General features: G+C 40.2%; 1 long non-coding RNA gene across 1 annotated transcript; it reads right to left on the bottom strand.

The window, feature by feature from the left end:
- Nucleotides 1–1,151: 1,151 nt before the first annotated feature.
- LOC105440447 lies at nt 1,152–7,794 on the bottom strand. The gene is made up of 2 exons (XR_971644.2): nt 4,254–7,794; nt 1,152–3,227 (listed from the first exon to the last, which is right to left on the bottom strand). It is a non-coding gene; the product is annotated as an RNA-binding protein 15 (long non-coding RNA).
- Between the last annotated feature and the right edge of the window lie 8,953 nt (nt 7,795–16,747).

The following is a 16,747-nucleotide window of genomic DNA, read 5'->3' as shown; positions in this document are numbered from 1 at the left end:
TAATAGCCACAGACTCATACCAAAAGATAGCCATATAAATAATTTAATTACATTTAAAATTAATTAAAAAATTGGTCAGAACTAAAACTTTCCACAAATGAACTAGCCCATAATAGCCAGACTCATTCCAAAAGATAGCCATATAAATAATTTCATCTGTTGTTATTTCTTGTTTAAAGTCTCTAAATGTCCCGTACGTCACAATCCAAATAGCTTGGACCTGCCCTGGTACATGCACAGTATATTATTGGACATGTTTTCATATACAGTACATCCCCTATGATAAAGATAATACATGTACGTGTACCAGTCTTCTTCACCAAAAATCATGATGATGGACGGTGCACAGTACATTATGAAATTTTCAGTGAGAAAATGGGAGAGGTGCACAAAGGCTTCAGAATACATGTACAACATCTGGGCCCTATCTCATAAAGAGGTGTTATAAATCACAGCTTGTTTGCGATTGATATCGACCGCAACTATGTACATAAGAGATAGGAGAAATATTATGTCTGATATACACTCTCATCCTCAGCATTATCTTTCTCTACATGTATCTCTCACTTTGTCTCTCTTTCTCTGTCCCTCTCTCCCTTTCTCTCCCTCTGTCTTTCTCTATCTCACACTTTTCCTGGATCTCCTGTGCTGTCTGCACTATCACCCTCCCTACCTCTCTTCTATATATTTCCCTCCAACCCTATGATGATTGTGGAATGAAATTAGCACTTGTTAAGCGAATTTTGTGAATTTTATTAATTTGTATATATATGTGTACACTAGTTTATTTAGAAAATTTCATTAATATGCCTTAATACGATTTATGTTTGTATAAATATTTATGTTTTTACATTGTACAAAATTCTGCAATTCAGCCATCTAGCTGCAAATGATTTTTTTAATAAAACCATTACCACCAGGAGACTGCAAACTTGTGATTGATTCGGATCAATCGTTCGTTGCCCTTTAAAAAACAGGGCCCTGATGTTACAGAGTTGGTAGTTTGTGGTTAGTCCATTACAACTTTAAAATTAAATAATGAATACTTTCTTACTTTAATACATGTATAGTATACTAAATATCAGATTTTCCTCAAATAGGGCACTCATGTAGTATACTAAAAAAGAAAAAAAAAATGAGACCAACCAAAGTTTTGTTGTGCACATGTACTACTATATTTAATATTACATTTATCAGACAAAGGTGAGCATCCTTGTAGACAAAATTACATATTACATTATTTAAAAAATTGATGCCATTAAATCGTTTTCAGAGGTTTACAGGCTTCATAATGGTGGCAATAAAACATAAATACATAGAAATGTATACACTTGAATGTACATGATGTGATTTTTAAGTTCTTCTGTTAACAAAATAATAGAAATAATCTGTAGTCTTTGAGAGAGTTGGTCATTTACTCTATGCATATTTAGAAATTAAAAAATTGCCCTAATGATTTTCACCTTGTTCTTCCCAACATGACTATTTAACACTTTGTTTCTATAGCAATGTATACATGTATCTTGCATCATTGACATTTATGTACAGCTTAATTAAGGTAAATTCAGTTATCTACAATGAAAATCAGAAATGTAAATTTCTACAAGATCTTCTTAAATTCTGGTTGCAAAGCATCGACAAGAAAGTGACGACAAATCATCTGTATGAAGTACATAAAGTGTATAATCATAAAATCTTACATGTTTCTCTTTTTCTATCAGAAAGTCTATCAAAATCATAGAAGAAAATGGGTCCTGTACACTCTTGTTGGACAGCAATAACTGCCTTCTTTTTTAAGCAAAAGTTTCTTTGTGAAATTTACATAAATATAGGCATGTCCATTAAATTAAATTACATGTACTGTACAAATCTATTTTCCCACATTCTAATTTCAAAATCAGATTGGAAACTTAACACAATAAAAGCTTTCAACAATTTCATCAACAAATGTTTTGAATTTTTGATTATGATTATGAGATTGTCGCCAAAAATCACCAAATTAATAGCATTGTTATAACAACTTATTCTACACTTTACAAAATATACAAAACTATACATTCTCATGGATACACTGATCTGCAACCATTGTATTTTGAAGAAGAAAAAAAATGTATGATGACATAGTTTTGCCCCAATATGTACATTTATGTGGGTACAAAAGAAAATGACAATCATGGCACACTTATAATACCAAAATACAACATTCATAGCTGCTATCGGTTTTTCTTTAAAAAATATCTTCAAAACTGCCATTCTGATCGAGATTCCCACCACATCCTGTTTTTAAAGCTTCAGCAAAAAAGAAATTTAAAATAAATTTACCTCTCAGGAATGAACACTCCTAAAACATTTTTAGTTGTACCAGTATTTCAAATTTTCAGTAAAGTAAAGCAATCTTCTCCTATGCAATTATTAGGCCTGAATATTATACAAAAAAGCAAAACATGTATAAAAGGGAGTGAAGGTACATACATGTAGTGTCATCAGTATGGTACTTTGTATGCACTCATTTTGCCTCTTTATTCACAAACAAAATAGAACTAGATATGAATTGACTAACATTAAGAATATATATTAGGAAATTCAAATATGAAAGCATTACGCATCAAGATTTTCATGTATCATTTTTACAAGTTTTATCTTTTAGAGAAACTTTGTCAGACTACATGTAGTGTGCGAGGCATGCTCTTTCTCAGTTACGTTTGCATACATGTACCAATGACACTACATGTATGTTCTTACAAGCATTATATGATTAAACAATATTTATTATTTTAATGTTGATATCCAGTGATCAAGATACTGATCCTACAATACATGATGTCACAGCGCGATGATTGTAGATTGTAGTTGATGATTCCTCCGCAATAGAACGTTATAGAGTATCGATGGTCATGTGCAACACTGATGATGATGATTTATCCTCATGTCCTCAGAGATCCACTTTGAGCACAAACACAAGTTCACTTTTGATCCTCCAAGAATAAAAATGGCACCACTTTACACAATAAAATGCACAAATTCAAAATAAACACATTTCACTTAGTTCATCGCTAAAAGGTTCATGTTCCTCTTCAAAACAAATGAACAAAAAGCTTGATTTCCTTTGAGGGATCCTCCTTGTAAAGTTTTTTTTTCAAGAAACATCACAGCTTTGGTAAGTTGAAGCACTCCTCATGGTAAATAATGTAGCAAACACGATTGTTGACACACATTTGCGGTTTCTCCTAATAGGGTGGGATGAACAACAAAAATAACAGATTTGCACTCACTGTGATGTTCACTATGTATCAAACATGTTGCGGTCAACGAGCACATGATCTCCAGCACCTCAATATATCAAAATATAAATAACAACCGAAGAAACACATGGCAGGCAGCCATCCAATGGCACTGATTGGGGCACACACATAATTGATGGTATCTCCAAATAATATGTTTTGCATGCTTGGAGAAAAAGGAAAAAACTATTGCAGTAAACCACACATGGCTTGACAACTTTGATGTTCCTACAAAAACTAAATAATTATGGGATGTTTTTCAATTTGACTCCAAGATTTGTCTCTCCAAGAGCACAAACAAATTTGTAAAAGGTTGCGCTTATTTCCATGGGATCTCTAAAGTTAACCCAGTCATAATACAGGAACAGGATGCACTAATTCAGAGTAATTCATTTAGAGTAAAATTAAATTCGGGACGTTTGTCACAGTGAACGTTTTCACAATTTCATATCTGCACCGCCACATCAAAGTGTCAAAATCTAACATTTTCTGAAGTATTTCGCTTACTGTAATGCACAAGTGATCCAAACTTCACAGAAGCTACAAACTGTTTTCAATTATGCTCATTGGAGCCACTTTAAAACATCAAATTGTAAAGCTGCCACATACCATGGGATTCAAATTTGTGCACATCTCCGAATAACAAACCAAGTTGTATAGAACCACAAATATATCATTTCTTCATAGAAGATACAAAGGTTTTCATATGGTTCCACTCCCAATGGAAGTATATCAGGTAAATCACATCAGTGTAATAAAAACAATGCACCTACATCTTGCGGCTGGATGACTTTGTGTTGCCTCGAACAGCAACAATGCTTTTCTCATCGACGACACTTCCAGGTTGAAAACAAAATAACACAAATCACAGAAGCATCCTTCCACATGAACGTGCTGCTTCATCAATTAAAGTCGCTCTGTTATCCACATAAAAAAGAAAAGATGAAATTTTGCTAAATATCTTTGACTTACCTTTCAAATTCAGCTTGTTGATCATCTGGAGTGATGGGGATAGTTGTAATGGCAACACAATGCCTCAGCAATTAGAAGCATTTATCTCAGTAGGAGGATAATGGATGAGGAGCTTAAGAGTTCAGTGAAGGAGTGTGATGGATTTCTTATACAATTGAGCCCACAGGAATTAATCATTCCAGATTTTTATAAGTGCCTTTGATTGATGACAGGAGATGGTAAATGAGGAGCGTGCATTAGGGAGGGCAAGATTTGCAGAGTAACACGTGTTGTTGCAACTTGAAGGCCATTCTCATTCTTGTGAACCACTTGATCCGGTCATGAAGGCTTTAAAACATTTGCCTTGTTACACATTGAGGTGTAGAATTGTCTTTTTCAACATACTGGAAGAGCACAAATCCATGGCCAGGGCAGACCCACTTTTACATGTAAAACATGTTACAATGAGCTTACTTAGAGACAAACAATGCAACATTCCAACCTTTCTCAAGAAGTATGCTCATCCCGACATACTGTACATTCATTACAAAAGCTTACTGGTAGTTGTTTTTAGTTTTTACAGTATGTTACTGTTACATATAATTATGTTAAAATCCCATTTGGGATGATCGTATTACAATGCTCCAAATTCAATATTCATGTACGTACTAACAGACAATCTCATCAACATACAGTAACAGTGTTATTTTACATGTCAATGTAAAAATTATAAATACATTCAAGTGAAGTTGTTTATTACAAATAAAATGCAAGAAATTCAAAGAATTTCACCCAAAATAAGCATCACTAATACCAGAAACTATGCCAAATTTTACAAAGCATTTCAGCCACTACATGTAATACATTATTTGTTTACTCTAAAAGACACTAAAACATACATGTATGAGCATGGACTACAAAAAAGAACCAGCTACATAAAATGTAGTTCCCAAATTGAATAATTAACTTGTTTTTTTCATCTGCATTAATCCCTAAAACTATCACTTTTAACAACAGGACAAAAATTATCTTTAAAAAATATTAATAAAAAAAAAACACTTTGAATCCAGGAATTTAGGCTGCCCCCTTTACAATAATGACAACAAGATGATCCTCCTTGGAAGGATCAGGGCCTAGACCTGGAGCAATATCATGAAGGAACTTGTGACTGAATTCACATGGAGGGAAGGCATGGAGGACACCAACATTATCCTTGTTTTGCTCTCCACTCACTGGTAAGCTGATAACTCCTGCAGCTTTCTTCTGCTGAAGGTAAGTAACCAAGTTCACCAAGGCTCGTGGTTGGGTTCCAGATGGCAGAGTGTCAGAATCATCGCTCGTTCCAGTCATGGAAAGCAAAATCGCATGACCACTAGATCCAGCCTGGGAGATTCTTTTGGCAACTTCATCAAGCTTAGGTTGGTCCAAACGTAATCGTTGTGTGATCCTCAGGGCAGATTCATCACTTCCCAAGTTGTGCGGCAGCAGAGCTTCAGCAGTGTCTGCATCTCCTCCCACTAAGAACATGCGAGTAGCAAATGCACTGTTCTTCAAAACCAAATGACCTCTCCAGGACATTGACACGTAGTTGAGAAGATCGGACAGATTATCCAAGCTATCTGGGATTCTGGTGCGCCTACTACCACGCTTTCGACGCCGTTCCATAGGCTGGCTACCAAAATCCTGGTCAGACAAGTCACTACTGATGGATCGTTGATGGCGCACACGACCATCTGGTGAAGCATCCCAATCACGTGCATTTGAAGCATCTCTAGGTTTCCTTCGCTCAGGAGACCAATCACCACCAGGAGATCTTCGGCGCTTTGATGCCTTCACATTGCTTGGGGACCAGTCTTCCTTACCAGGTATATCATCAGGTGATCCATTTCGCCTCCTACGGTTATCACCTTTTTGCATCATTCTTCCAGGTTGGTCACTATCCCTGCGATTCCAGTTATCATTTTTGTATCTATTTCCAGATTGCCAGTTACCACGACTTCCATCATAACCTCCTCCACGGTCACCTCCTTGCCACTGATCTGGTCCATCACGAAAGGGTGGAGGCGAAATATCACGACCAATATCTCTGTCTTGGTTAAAGCGGTTAAAACCTCTGCCACCTGGGCCATCATCATTGTTAGATGGTCCTTGGTATGGCTTGAACTGCTTTTTTGTTGTCTGTAAGCCAGGTCCATGTTCAGCAAAATCCACTCTAAGTCGTTTGTCTGGTCCTCCCAATGGAACACCTCGCATGTGGCTGGCAGCTGCCTGAGCTGCTTCTACGGTTTCATACTGAATGTAAGCAAAGGAATCCCCTTTGATATAATCAATCTTGCGGATTGCTCCAAAGCGATCAAACTCCCTTTCCAGCACACCCAATGTGATCCATGGACCCAAGCCTCCTACCCAAAGACAATTTGTTGGAGATTGCTTGCCATATCCTGTCTTACACTGATTCCTCCCAATATACTGACCAGACATAGATATTATTGCCTTGTAAGCCATATCCAAATTTTCAAACTTCACAAAGGCAAAAGGATTTCCCTGACCTCGAGGTGGGTACTTGATGTCTATTTCTTCAACAAAACCATACCTCTCAAAATGCCTTCTTATTTCAGTTTCTTGGATTCCATCTTCCAAGTTACCACAAAACACTGTGCGTGTAGCCTTTGGGTCATCCTCTGGCAAAAATGTAGCATCACGGTCTCTATCACGACCTTGATTTTGCTGATACCCATCATTTCCATAGTTACGAGAATTTGACTCATAACGACTGAAATCTCTATCTCTTCCTCTGCCACCACCACTACTACCCATATCCTGCCTATTATTATAACTCTTTCCTTGCATTCCACCACGTCTTCCCTGAAAATCATTTTGTCTGTTACTATTCATGAAACCACCATCATGACCTTGCCCTTGATTATGATTTGTTTTATTCACAATAGCTACAATATGTAAAGGTCTTGCAAACAATGTAAGACGGTCTCCACGAGCTTGCATTGCATCTCTAGCTTGATCTGGAAGTCTAAACCTCACATAAGCAATCCGCTCATTTTTGGCTTGACTGAACACAACACGCACATTCACTTCACCATATTTCTTGAATTCATGGAAAAGAGCATCTCTAATTGCAGTATCAGAAACATGAGATGGAAAATTCGTGATTCTTAAACAATCAGGTTCTTTCCTCTGAAAACCATCATTTTGGAAGTTTTGAGGACGATCATAGTTTTGCGGGCGATCATAGTCGTCGCGGCCAGTACGCCTATCGCCTGTCCCACGCCTGGAGCCTTCGTCTCTATCCATGCTCCTCATTCGCCCTCCCATTTTTGCACCTCCCCTACCACCATCATACCTGTCACTCCCAGGGCTCATTCTATCTCGATCTGTCATTCTCTGCATTTCAGGACTATCCCTCATCCTCCTCATAGGTTTCCTACCCTGTTGGCGATCCATTTCCAGTGAATATCACAACTTTTCTAAAAGGCAACCTTCTTCCTGTTTCATGCTTTATCAAACAACACAAGCGAATATGGCCGCTTCTGCATCCGGGTACTTTTGAAGCGCAATGTATAGTCTTATCACCAGTCAATAGACAGGGAGCTTTTTTACTTACGCATTTTTTTTTGTCAGGAAGAAGGGGAGGGGGAGGATAATTATGGAAATATATGTGTGTATTTTATGCTAATATTGATTATGGTTGACTTCGTTGTATCTTTGCCATCATTTTTTAATGTACTTCTATTTATATGTAGAGCATAATTCAGTCTTGAAATAGAAATCACAATTAACATACAGAACTTTTGCTAACTTGTACTCAATGGGTCGAAAATGCAAAATCAAAATATTAATGTATGTACATGTACATGTATACAAAATTCACTATTTAAACTGATAAATATATTTTTAAAGAGAGATCAAGACATCCAAACTAGATTATTGTAAACCTAGCAGTCGATCCACTCCAAAAAATAACTTAATATCAATAGAAGTAGAAAAATCTTCAGCAAAAAAAGTTTGAGTAAAAACGGATAACCAATTAAAAAGTTATGAATTTGTAATGACATTAAAAACCTTGAAAATCACAAGACAAATTGGCAACTCACTCATTCGTCTGTGACGTCATTGCCTCACTACCCACTTATTGTTTTCTCTATATTGTTAATATAAATTTCAAATTTCCCCCTACAACCTCACACCAATGATCCAAATTATATAGCAATACGTTTGTGTGTGAATACACTATAGAGTAATTTTTTCAATTAAATAATAACAAAATTGAATGTTGATAAACTATTTATAAAAAATCAATTAGAATTCTATTATGAATAAACAATATTCAGAAAATAGTATCAAACTTCCTCAAAGTTCTTAAAAGATTTTGTGAAATGTCATGCACGCAATATGATACAAATCATTTAACCTGGTCACAGGCATCATGGGGAAATCAAGTGTTTTGGGATAAAAAGGGAAATTAATGGAATAAACATATAAAGCAAATGGTAAATAGTGAGACAATGACGTCACAAACTGAATACCAAATTGGCAATTTTTGTAGCGATTTCCTAAGTTCCAAATTCGTTCATACTTTTTAAAAAATACATAACTTCCTTATTAGTTTTCCGATTTTGCTCAAATCTTTTATGCTCTGTTTCTCTTGTTTTTGGCTGCATCTATTAAAAGCAAATTATTTTCGGAGTGGAGTCAGTGGACTTAGCTTTTATGATATTCCAATTAAATCACCTGGTCTGGTAACTCCTTCATTACTGGCAATGTGAGTAATAAATGTGTTTTCTTTATTTTTATTTAAAAACAATTGTGATTTCATATTCCTATAGTTTTCGCTTATGCCTGAGTATAACTTGTACTATGAAAGGCCAGCTTCCCTGTATATAGGGAGGCGTGTGTCGCAACAATAACACCACCAACAAAATACAATAATAATACATTAAAAAATATATAACAACTGTGGCAAAAGTTCTCGCCCACTGACTCCCAAGTTCATGGAAGGATGGGAGCAAGGCCGTTTCTGTCCCTGCACCTTTAAACAAACAAATATAATCTGTTTTCTGTCCCTGCATCTTCCCTAAGCATTAATTTTCTTACCTCATCCTTGTCACACTCTCCGCTCTTCAGATCAGAACATTCTACTCGCACCTAAACTTAAGTCTTTTTGAATAGTGTATTTTGATGGCGACGTGAGCTTTTGCAATGGCCTTCTTAAAGGACAAGTCCACTCCAAAAATAACTTACTTTCAATAAAAGCAGAAAAATCAGACAAACTAATCATGGGTGTCGATCCCGGGGGGGGGGGTGAGGGATATATCCCCCCCCCCCCAATATTTCAGGTGGGGGGATGGCCTGTACAATCACCCCCCCCCCCCCAATAATTCACCTAAGGAAAAAAAAATTAAGTTTACTCCTTTACTGTTTTTTTTTTTTTGGAGGGGGGGGGGGCGTTTGGGGGGGGGCAAAAATGCGTTTTGCCCCCCCCCCCCCCCCCCCACTTTTTTGACTGGGGGCAACTGTCATAAAAATTTATGATGAGAGCCCGATGAGAGTAGTTAATGGTTATTACTCGCAAGATGACCGTCAATATACACATTTTGTTATCTCATTTTCATAATACATACATATGTACGAGGTAAATGAGACAACCGTATATGAGACAAGAAGAAATTGAATTCTCGCTCATACGGCTTCATCAGGAATTGAGGAATTTATTCAATTTGTTCAAACAACAGCACCATAGAAATGCAGTGCGCCAAATGCAAAGACGCAACGTTAAAAAGCAACGAGCTAAATGTTAAGCGCGAAACGCAAAAGTAGCAATCTGCAACATCAGACAATCCTGGATAATGTAAATATAAATGAACTTTGTGACAAATTCGTGGTGAGATTGGAGACAAGGAGAAAGATTTTCGGACATTAGTATGACTTATAAGATAGTTCACTAGTTGTTATGTTGTTTCCGTTCACCCTTTTAAAATTCACGTCATGGTATCTTTATTTTTGTTTTTTTACTCATTTTATTTCCTGATATTTTCTAATTTTTTTTCATTTTTGGAGAACGAATATTATGTCACAACTTTTTTTTTAATTTTTATTGAAAAGCTGATGTAGGCCTATGTAACTGGCGTATTTCATACAAGTGATTTATAAATGTTTGTGATATCACATGATTTTCAACAAAATTCGCGTTTATCCATTTCTGTTGCAAACTGACACATTCCCAAATAGCAAGGAAGAGCATATATTTTGTATAGTCACTAATGGGCCTAATTAGTGGCCGTTAACACTAACAGTAGTATACAATTCCTTTCCAGAAGTTGCGACAAGCACTGCCGGGAGATAACATCTACCCACCATTAGGGCTGTGCATCCAAAGATTTGCAAACGAACGTTCCATAGTTACGTACATCATGTGGGCAAACTGAATTCAGACAAGGATTAATATAGAGAACAGTACAACGAATCGTCTTCTTTCTCTAATAATTTAGTGAAACAGCAAAGCTTTCGCGCATTGCGCGGGAGGGGGGCAACTTATAAGTTATAAGTTATAATTAAATGAAACGTCAAAGTAAACGATACAACGAATCATCTTCTTTTTCTTATAATTTAATAAAACGTGAAAGCTTCCGCGCTACGCGCGGGATGGGCGAAAATGATTTTAGACGTGGATTAAGAGTGATAATCAAATGAAACTTCAAAGCTTCCGCGCTTCGCGCGGGAGGGCGGGAGGGCGGGGGCGAATTGCACTCAGACAAGGACACGGTATAACGAATCGTCTTCCTTCTCTAATAATTTAATGAAACGGTAAAGCTTCCGCGCTTAGCGCTGGATGGGCGAAAATGAATACAGACAAGGATTAAGAGTAATAATTTATTGAAACGTCAAAGTTTCCGCGCTTTGCGCGGGAGGGCAGGGGCGAATTGCACTCAGACAAGGACACGGTACAACGAATCGTCTTCCTTCTCTAATAATTTAATGAAACGGTAAAGCTTCCGTGCTTAGCGCGAGAGGGCAGGGGCGAATTGCACTCAGACAAGGACACGGTACAACGAATCGTCTTCCTTCTCCAATAATTTATTGAAACGTCAAAGCTTCCGCGTTTCGCGCGGGAGGGGGGGGGGGGGAAACTGAATTCAGACAAGGATTAAGAGTCGAGAATGGTACATCGAATCGTCTTCTTTCTTTAATAATCAAATGCAACTTCAGAGCTTCTGCGCTACGCGCGGAGCTGGAAGGGGAACTTGTTCAAACATTAAGAGTTGAGAATGGTACATCGAATCGCCTTCTTTCTTTAATAATCTAATGAACCGTCAGAGCTTCCGCGTTACGCGCGGAGGAAGGGGAACTTGATTCAAACAAGGATTAAGGGTCGGGAACGGTCCAACGAATCGTCTTCTTTCTCTAATAAGTTAATGAAACGTCAAAGCTTCCGCGCTTCGCGGGGGAGGGGGGAAGCTCCCCCTTCCCTGCACCCAACCCCCTAGCTTAGCGTGCTCCCTAAAATGAAATCCTGGCTACGCCCTTGGGCATAGGCGCCGGAAGTGGGGGGGCAGGGGGGGCAGTTGCCCCCCCAGTCAAAAAAGTGGGGGGGGGCAAAACGCATTTTTGCCCCCCCAAAACGCCCCCCCCCCCTCCAAAAAAAAAAAAAAAAAGCAGTAAAGGAATAAACATGGTTTGTATTTTTAACCCAAAAGAACATAACAATAATAAAAACCTGAATTAAAGCACATATACCATTCCATTCAAAGAAAAGGAAAGTTCACAGGAATTAAATTTTTATAAACATTGCGCATGCTACCTATACGGTTTATAATAGCGATACGCGCATATCGTGGACATATTGTGCGAGAATGGGAAAACGTGTCTGTTTTTTTGGTTTTGTTATAGGGGTGAGAAGACATGAGCCCCTGAACGCTGGCGTACTGATGGGGGGGGGGGTATATCTATACGATACCAGTGATTTACACATGTTGCTGTTATGACATGATTTTCCGGTATTTTTTCTCCATTTTTTTTTAAGTCATACCTTTTTATGCGTTTGTTGGAAAATAAGAAATTCCCAAATTACAGTCGGGCGAAAAATACGCTTATTTAGAAGCCTTTATGACATGGTCTGCAAAGTGGCTGGGCTCGAGCCCCTCCCCCCTCACTTTTTGAAAAAGTATGTTAAAGAGAAAAAGAAAGAAAGACGGAGAGAAAAAATAAGTGACCTGCCAATGTCACAAATAAGGCATAAAAAATGCTCATCTGACCGTAATTAAATGCCTAAAACCCCAGAGCTTACGGGTGCTCCGCCCCCGGACCCCACCAAGGGCCCTAAGGCGGGCCCCTGGATGCTCATCTGACCGTAATTAAATACCTAAAACCCCTGAGCTTCCGGGGGCTCTGCCCCCTGGACCCCACCAAGGGCCCTATAAGGCGGGCCCCTGGATGCTCATCTGACCATTATTCAATACCTAAAACCCCTGAGCTTCCGGGGGCCCTGCCCCCTGGACCCCACCAAGTGCCCTAGGGCGGCCCCTGGTTGCTCATCTGACCGTAGTTAAATACCTAAAACCCCTGAGCTTCCGGGGGCTCTGCCCCCTGGACCCCACCAAGGGCCCTATAAGGCGGGCCCCTGGATGCTCATCTGACCATTATTAAATACCTAAAACCCCTGAGCTTCCGGGGGCTCTGCCCCCTGGACCCCACCAAGGGCCTATAAGGCGGGCCCCTGGATGCTCATCTGACCATTATTCAATACCTAAAACCCCTGAGCTTCCGGGGGCCCTGCCCCCTGGACCCCACCAAGTGCCCTAGGGCGGCCCCTGGTTGCTCATCTGACCGTAGTTAAATATTAAAACCTCTGAGCTTCTGGGGGCTCCCCCCCCCCCTCTGGAACACGTCAATGGCCTTAAAGAGGCCCCTGGATGCTCATCTAACCGTAATTAAATACCTAAAATCCCTGAGCTTCCGGGGGCTCAGCCCCTTGACACCCTGCCGAGGCTGGACCCCACGCCAATTTACGCTCTACCTGATCGTTAATACTTCACTTTGAAAAACGTTCCGCGGGACCTGCATGTAACGTGTAAGACTGGTGGTGATGCAGATTTTTCGTCTGCCCCCCCCCCTTCCGAACGTTTTTTCTCATTACGTCACTGCCCTCGGAAGGTGAGCCCCCTGGAATATGTTTGCCCCCCCAATCCCAAACTGCTTCCGGCGCGCCTGCCCTTGGGGAGGGGTGCAACCTGCAACTCGCTTCTACCTCTTGGTTGCTTTGATCCATTGCCGAAAATATTTTGGCACCTACAGTGTATCACCCCCCCCCCCCCCAACCACGGATACAAATCGACACCCTTGAAACCAATCAAAGAAAGTTATGAATTTTTGAAAAAGTAAGTAAAACTATGAAACAAAGAAAAGCACAAGGCAAATTGGGAACTCACTCATCAGTCTGTAACGTCATGTCCTCACTATCATCCACTAATTATTTTCTTTATATCGATTATAAATTTCCTATTTCCCCCTATAAGAGTCTTGTTTCTTCACACCAGCATCCAAGTTAGAGTGATAATAATATGTTTTTTATGTGGATGTAACTACAGCACAGCGTTTTTCAGCCGGGGTGCCGAAAGAGAATGAATTGGAAAACGTTGATTTTGTAAACAAATCAAATATCAGAAACGGCTAAAATATGTAATTACATTAGAAAATAAAATTGTGAAGATACTCAAGTGTCTTCCTTCCTCGCTCGCTGACAATATTTTGACAGCAAGGCAAAAAAGGGCAACGAGAGGCCCGAATATCCTCATATTCGTGTATCAAGGTCATGACCGAATATATCACTTTTTATTTATGTACATTCGGCGGCAAGGTGCCCGCATACAGTACTTTAAATCATTTCTAGTGTGTGGATTACAAACTAATTTTTTATCAGTTTGAAAATGTCTTCTCCTTTTTATTCTTAAATGTGCCCATACATGTGTGCATCACTTGACGAGTGCCAGACCCATGCAAAATTAACAGTCTGTAAAGACTTTGGGATTTGGGAGAAACTTTTCATTTATGAAGAGGATACCGTGACTTACAAAAAGTTAAAATAACGCTGCTCCAGAGAAACGTATTTCTATGCATTTTGAAAAGCGCTGGACACTTACCTAAAACTAACATCCTTCGTGGAAATCAGCAACCGCACTGGCGTTACTACACATTTCCCTTTCATTATAATTTATGCAACGCCAGTGCGGTTGATGATTTCGAGACAAGGAAGACAACGTGCTATAGTATTTGATCGAATATGGGTTCATGCAGGGGATCTTATGGGCTCGTAGCCATCTCTCAATGTGTCAGATCGTCTTTTGCTATTGAATTCTGATTGTCCACGGGGGTAGTTGTCCTCGGGGGTAATTGTCATCGGGGTAGAATTGTCCTCGGGGGGGGGGGGGGGGTAGTTGTCCTCGGGGGGTAATTGTCATCGGGGGTCATTGTCAGCGGGGGGGGGGGGGGGGGGGTAGTTGTCCTCGGGGGAGGGGGGGGGTAATTCTCCGAGGGGTAATTTTCCGGGGGTAATTGTCCTTGGGGGTAGTTGTCCTCGGGGGATGATTCTCCAGGAGGTAATATTCCAGGGGTAATTGTCCTATGAGGGTAGTTTTCCGGGGGGTAATTTTCCGGGGGGGGGGTGATTGCCCAGGGGGTAATCGTCCTAGAACCAATATTATATACGGTCTTTTTTTCCTTTTCCATAAAATGTTTTAATACTCAATGGAGATGTATGCTTTAATTGCAAGACTAAGGATTGAGACATATACTTCCCTGTGACATTGGAGAACACGATCGCAAAGACTTTTGAGAAATTAAGGGGAGTTTCAACACCCTATTGTATATCCCATAGAAATCATGTTCAGATTACGCAATACGTTAAGTTCGCACTTTTCATTTATAGGTGCATACACACTAATTAAATTGGCGTACTAGGTTGATCATATAAAAGCCTTTAAGATCGCGTTGGAAGGTTTAAGAACATTTCAGTGAAATATTTTAAGAATGAAGTTTATCCAACAATCTCCCTTATATACTATCCCGAATCGCAGTCTATATAGCGGGAAATACATGCACGTTTATTCTGGATGTTGGTTTCATTTGGGTGACCTTTTGGGGCTTTATTTTCCTTGAGCGAGGCAGTCCCTAGCATAGGCGCCGGAAGTGGGGGGGGGGGGCAGGGGGGCAGTTGCCCCCAGTCAAAAAAGTGGGGGGGGGGCAAAACGCATTATTGCCCCCCAAAACGCCCCCCCCCCTCTAAAAAAAACAGTAAAGGAGTAAACATGGTTTGTATTTTTAATCCAAAAGAACGTAACAATAATAAAAACCTGAATTAAATCACATATACAATTCCATTCAAAGAAAAAGGAAAGTTCACAGGAATTGAATTTCATAAACATTGCGCATGCTACCTATACGGTATTTTAAATGGAGGTCTCTGTAATAGCGATACGCGCATATCGTGGACATCTGGGGTACTGATGGGGGGGGGGGGGTGGGGGGGTGGGGGGATGATGTATTTCTTATTCGAAACAAGTGATTTACAAAATAATGTTGATGTTGTGACATGATTTTCCGGCATTTTTTCTCCATTTTTTTTGTAAGTCATACCTTTTTATGCGTTTGTTGGAAAATAAGAAATTCCCAAATTACAATCAGGCGAAATACGCTTATTTAGAAGCCTTTATGTCATGGTCTGCAAAGTGGCTGGGCTCGAGCCCCCCCCCCCCCTTTTTTAAAAAGTATGTTAAAGAGAAAAAAAAAGAAAGACGGAGATAAAAATAAGCGACCTGCCAATGTCACAAATAAGGTATAAAAACTGCTCATCTGACCGTAAATAAATGCTTAGAATCCCAGAGCTTATGGGGGCTCTGCCCCCGGACCCCACTAAGAGACCTAAGGCGGGCCCCTGGATGCTCATCTGACCGTAATTAAATACCTAAAATCCCTGAGCTTCCGGGGGCTCTGTCCCCTGGACACCACCAAGGGCCCTATAAGGCGGCCCCTGGATGCTTATCTGACCTTAATTAAATACCTCAAACCCCTGAGCTTCCGGGGCTTTGCCCCCTGGACTCCACCAAGGGCCCTAAGGCGGCCCCCTGGATACTCATCTGACCTTAGTTAAATACCTAAAACCCCTGAGCTTCCGGGGGCTCTGTCCCCTGGACACCACCAAGGGCCCTTAGGCGGGCCCCTGGATGCTCAAGTGACCGTTATTAAATACCTCAAACCCCTGAGCTTCCGGGGCTTTGCCCCCTGGACCCCACCAAGGGTCCTAAGGCGGCCCCTGGATGCTCATCTGACCTTAATTAAATACCTAAAACCCCCTGAGCTTCCGGGGGCTCTGCCCCCTGGACCCCACCAAGGGTCCTAAGGCGGGCCCCTGGATGCTCATCTGACCGTAATTAAATACCTTAAACCCCTGAGCTTCCGGGGGCTCTGCCCCCCCTTGGAACACGTCAATTGCCTCACAGAGGGCCCCT

This window comes from Strongylocentrotus purpuratus, unplaced genomic scaffold (genome assembly GCF_000002235.5).
Source record: "Strongylocentrotus purpuratus isolate Spur 01 unplaced genomic scaffold, Spur_5.0 spur5_scaffold_6, whole genome shotgun sequence".
In the NCBI taxonomy this organism is placed as follows: domain Eukaryota; kingdom Metazoa; phylum Echinodermata; class Echinoidea; order Camarodonta; family Strongylocentrotidae; genus Strongylocentrotus; species Strongylocentrotus purpuratus.
Note: the sequence above shows the minus strand (reverse complement) of the source record. Positions and strands in the feature narration are given on the sequence as shown.